This window comes from Peromyscus californicus, unplaced genomic scaffold, assembly GCF_007827085.1.
Source record: "Peromyscus californicus insignis strain IS unplaced genomic scaffold, ASM782708v3 Scaffold_10__1_contigs__length_136768540, whole genome shotgun sequence".
NCBI lineage: Eukaryota > Metazoa > Chordata > Mammalia > Rodentia > Cricetidae > Peromyscus > Peromyscus californicus.
Window position 1 is genome coordinate 25,278,148 of NW_026294391.1, and position 5,822 is coordinate 25,283,969.

Genomic DNA, 5,822 nt, shown 5'->3' on the forward strand with positions numbered 1-5,822 from the left:
GTTTTAAACCAATATCAAAAATAAAGTGATGAAGCATTGCCACTGAGTGCAACAGGAAAAATGCTTTTCCTATCATGGTGTCTTTCCTGTCATAGACACTCTACGTCTCTGTGCTTGGTCTCTCCCCTTTTCAAACAGATATCCAGGCTCATTCCTTAAAGCAAAGATCTCAAAATCAGAGTTCTTTTTCTTCTTTGGCTGATGAGCCATAAATAAATTATAGCCTTAGTTCTCCCCCAAACAGCCCTATGGTAACTTGCTTTGTTTGACACTAATCTACATATTGCTTAGGATTCTTAGAGGACCTCTGCTTGCTCTACCCACAGCTTACTCTCTGTCTTGAATGCACCCCACTCCCTGCATCCAACTTGCTGGACTTAGGACAGTCCCCATTTTATCCAACACTACTTGGTCCATAAGGCAAAGGAATGTGAGAACAGTTAGAGATAGACATGGTTTAGCCAATCTTCAGTGTTCAAACATCTTGGAATAGTTATCCATATCTGTGATAGCTGATCCTGATGTTCAACATATGAGAATTACCATGGAAGCAAATGTCTGTACATGTCTATGAGGGAGTTAATGCACTGGTTTAACTGAGGTGAGAAGATCCGCCCTAAATGTGCATGGTACCATTCTACAGGTTCAGGTTCTGGACTGACTAAAAAGGAGAAAGTGAGATGAGCACCAGCATTCATCTTTCTGTGCTTCCTGATTGTGGATACAATACAATCAGCCACTTTAAACTGCTTCCACTATAACTTCTCTTCCATGACAGACTGCACCCTTGAACTTGGAGTCCAAATAAAGCCTGTGTTCCTTGATTTTGTCACCATATTTGATTATAGTAACAGGAAATGATATTACCACAATATCCCTCTGGAAAAAATAGTATAGAATTTAGTTTTTCTATTGTCTTACAACAATGCTTCTAGCTTCTACTAAACCAATAGATTCCCTGGAGCTTTTGTGAAAATGCAGATTATTACTCAGTAGGTCTGAAGTGAGGCTTCAGATTCTGTATTTGCATAAAGCACCCAGGTAATGCTGATGTTGCACTACAGTGGTTGCCCCAGTGTGGTGTTGTTGCTATAATAGGGTATCTCAAATGGGTAATTCATAAAGGAAGGACATTGACTCTGTTTGTGGTTCTGGGAACTAGAAATCCAAAATCAGGAAGCTGCATTTGGTGAAGGCCCTTGATAGATTATAACATGATGGAAAGTAGAAGGCAAGTGGGTGTGTATGGAAGAGGTTAAACATAAAGGGCAGCCCATTCTCATGGAACTAATCTAGTCCCTTAAGGAAGACATTAAGGATCAGTGATATGCCTCAATGGGTAAAGACACTCTCCTCCAAGCTGAGGACCTGAGTTTGATCTTTGGGACCCACATGGCAGAAAGAAAAAAATGCCTGCAAGTTGTCTTTTGACCACATGAGTGCCTTATACAGCCTTATAGGCAACTACATAGAGAGTTTAGGGCCAGACACTGTATAAAAAAAAATGACCTGTGATAAAGCACGGTTACTCCTACAAGTCATGAAATAGAGAATATTTGACTTTTGCAGACCTATGACATGGTACTTTATGGTACCTTTATGTTACTATAGAATATAATTTAAAGGTATCATTTGAAACTTGATTTACTTTTCCAGCACAGGACCTAAAGGATAGTATGGCACAGCTCTTTAGAGAAATGCACTTTCTTAGATAGGCTTTCCTGTCATGGGAGGAACTGTTCTAAGTACTCATTCTATTTTTGAATATCAGGGAAAAATTGTCCTATTGCTGTGAAGAGACGCCATGACCATGGCAACTCATATAAAGGAAAACATTTAATTGGGGCTGGCTTACAGCTTCAGAGGTTTAGTCCATTATTGTTATGACAGGAAACATGGCAGCATGCAGACAGACATGGTGCTGGAGAGGGAACTGAGAGTTCTACATCTGGATGGTTAGGCAGTGAAAGTCACACTTGAGCCTTTGAGACCTCAAAGCCTGGCCCCTAGTGACTCCAACAAAGCCATACCTATCCCAACAAGGCCATACCCGCTAACAGCACCACTCCCTATGAGCCTATGGGGGCCATTTTCTTTCAAACCACCACACCCACAAAAACAAACAAACCCAACCAAGCAAGTAAACAAAAAACAACAACAAGACAACCACTTCATTCATACAAAGATGACAGAATGGAGGCAAGCGAGACGGAGTCTAACTAGTATTTTAGTGAGTCTGTCATTGAAAGAGAACCTCTCCAAAGAAAAAGGGGACATGCCAAATAGGGCTTCAAAGCTATAAAGCACATTGCTTTGAGCAAAAGTAGTCAACAAATATTGCATATTTGGATGTGTTTAAGGACTGTGACTTCCATGGTTTCTCATCTGCCTACTCATCCATGAAAAAGGGGAGTTCTGTTACTATTGAACTTCCATTGGGTTCAGCCCACTCACCATGTTCCAAATCTCTGCTGTGATAGTGAAAAGAAATAAGGCTCCTGTATCCAGCTCTAGTTCACCACCAACACTACGAATATCAAGGTCATATCCAAAGATCTCAAAGGGACAAAAAAGCCACAGCTGACATATTAGCTGACACTGCCCCATTGTTTGTCCTGAACTCCTCCACTGTGCTGCGCTGTCGTTTTCCTCTGAGTTCTGGTGCTTTCTCTAATCACAAAGATCTCTGTGCCTAACCTGCGTGCAGTAAAGGAACATGTACATATATTACATATAAACTCTGATTGAACATGCATGGTCATCAACTGAGCCAACTTTATTCACTACGTACAAGTTTGCAAAGCCTCATTCTAACTAGTGCAGCAGATGTGTCCTTGTCTTACTCTATTTTTAAATAACAATGTTTATTTAAGATACAATTTTACCATAAGGTGATTATTACACAATGATACAATTTTATTATGTTTCAAAGATAATTAGGCTCATTACAGATTAGAAAATCTTTAAAATTTCATTGCGGGGGGGGGGGGGGGGGCTGAGGAGATGGCTCAGTGGGTGAGGCACTTGCCGCACACATATGGGGAAACTGAGTTTGAATCGCAAGAATCCACAGAAATCTGGTTACAGGAGCATGAGTGTCTGTAACCCCAGTGCTACTACGAAGAAATAGGAGGCAGAGACAAGAGACTCCTCAGAGGCATCATTCGGCTAGCAGTCAACAACAAAGAGACTGTGTCCCAAACATGGTGAAACACAAGGACTGACTCCCAAGTTTGTTGTCTGACCTCCATACAACAACCATAGCACTGTATTTGTACTCAAATACACAGACACACACGAATACATATCACACACACATGCATACACAAACTGGTTTTTCTCTACTGATAATTTTGGAAGCTTTGCTCTAAATTTTCCAATCCGGGTCAGATCATCTGAAGTAGTGGTGGTCAATTGGTGGTTGGATCGGGAGTTGCTTGCCCCTGGTAGGCATTTGACAATGGCTGGAGACATTTTTAGTTTTCTTACCTGGGAAGGTATGTGCTGTCTGGCTGGACAAGGGCAGCGATGTTGGGAAATGTCACCCAATGAACAGAGCAGCTCCTCAAACAAAGTCTGCCCCACTGTCAAAAAGTTAGTGGTCTGAGATTGAGGCAGATTCATCTGAGCACAGAAACTTACACCCAACTCTTCCCCTCCCCCACCCTTCCCCATCCTTCTCTCAACCCCTTTTCTCCCTCCCCCCATGCTATCCTCCCTCTCTGAATTGTCTCAGCTGATAAGTTGTTTCTTCTCATCAGAACCACAAACATAAAGCCACACACGCACATACTTTCACTGTTTGGTTTGATAAGAACTTTCTCTTCCTGGCACCCTTGGTTTCTTCATGGAAGAGCAGAAAGCAAGACCAGTATGATAATTTCAGGACGTTTTCCTCTGTCATCCACTTCTTCTGTCATCTGATGGTTCTTGTTTGGTTTCCCAGGCCTGTATTTAGAAGGGAGGTCAGCACTAATTTGGAAATAATGTTGAGGAATTCCCATGACACTTTTCTGTCCTCGCTTCTTTCTTGCTGGCCTTGAAGTAGCAGTTCAAGATCCTTGAAAAATAAGTTTTCAAATACATGTTCAATGGGCTCTAAAAAGAGCTGCTAAACAAAAATATGTTGGATGAGATGGTTAGTTTTCATTGTCAGCTTGATTGGATTAAGAAACAACTGGCTCAGTTGGGAAAGTGCTAGCTATGCCATCTTGAAGACCTGAATTTGGGCCTGCTCGTGTTGGAAGGAGGCAGAGACAAGTAAATCCCTGGAGCTCACAGTCCAGTCAGCCTAGCCAATCAGTGAGCTCCACGGTCAGTGAGTGACTCGGTCTCAAAGAATAAGATGGATAAAAGTTGAGAAAAAACACTCAACACCAACCTCTGTCCCCCAAATGCACATACATGCATGTGCACATGTACACACACATATACCAACCATACAGAAACACAAAATAGGACATTAATAAGGTACAGTTTGAGTATTCCATGAAAATATTTCCAGATCAGATACGCTAAGAGGAGGAGATCTGCCCCGAGGGTGTGTGGCACCATTCTAAGGGCTGTGGTCCTGAACTGAATACAAATAGAACAAGGAAATCCAGCAGCATTACCTCACTCCACCTCCTGGTTTGCCCAGAAGTGAACAGATTCCCATCACCACAGCTGTGAGCTGCTTCTGCTACCATGCTTTTCCCTACCATAATGGCCTCTATTCCTTTAACCTTTGAGCTAAAATAAACCTTTGCTCCCTCCAGTTGCTTTAGGCAGGTATTTCATCAGAACAATGAGAAAAGCTGCTGTTACATAGGGGGGGCTGGGGATATAGCTCAGTTATAAGACTCATGATTAGCATACATGTGGCTCGGAGTTCAATTCCCTGCTCTCCCTTCAGCCACCCCAAAGAGAAAATTACTGACCAGAACAAAATAAGTTTGTCACATCGACTCTAGTTTACTTAAGGGTCCAAGCATCATCATCAGGGCATTATACCATGGAGCTGTATCCTCAGCCCCATCAGCTACTGTTTCTACCTTATAGACAAAGTGACTTTGATATGGCCAATCTATTTTTGCTATTTTGTTTCTGCTTTCTCCTGTTCTGCCATACTTATGAACTCACCTCTTCTTGGCCCATCAGAACATTTATCCTATCACACTGAATGAAGGATTGCCTTGTTCTACAAGAATAGAGATTGCTAAATTTAAGTGCTATATTTTCTCATATGACTGCAGCTCCTGACAACACCCCGTAAGTCAGTCACACATCTGTTCAAGGTAGTTTAAATCCCCAAAGTTCAATGTAGATTAAATCCCTAAATCTGGATCTGTCTTGCTGGTCATCACTAGGATGGGGAGTCACAGGTTCCTCCTTTCAGAAGAAACGAGGTGGACACTGAAAGCATTCATGCTGGCAATCTTCTTTCTTAATTTCCAAATGTTTTTTGATCAGTTTGAACTGTGCTCCAAGCACACTGTCGCTAACTAATCCCTTTTGTTCTGCCCATTGTCTCTGGATATAGTAAACCCGTTTCTTGGTTCAGTCCTATGCTTCAATCCCCAGCTTCTACCTGCAATGCCACTTGTAATCCTGCATCTGTTCATTCACGCACTGTGCAGGAGCAACCATAATATTGAATAAAGTCTCTTTGAAGGGCTCTGGCAAAGAAGAGGAAGACTTCTGACTCCAGTGTCATTTTCTTGGCTGGAGAAATGGGCAAACTCTTTCGGTATGTGTGGGGAAATCAAGCTGTCCTTCCAGGATGAGAAGAGAATCATTGGGCAGTGAATAATCTTGAAATTGGCAGAAAAAAAAAAACAGAC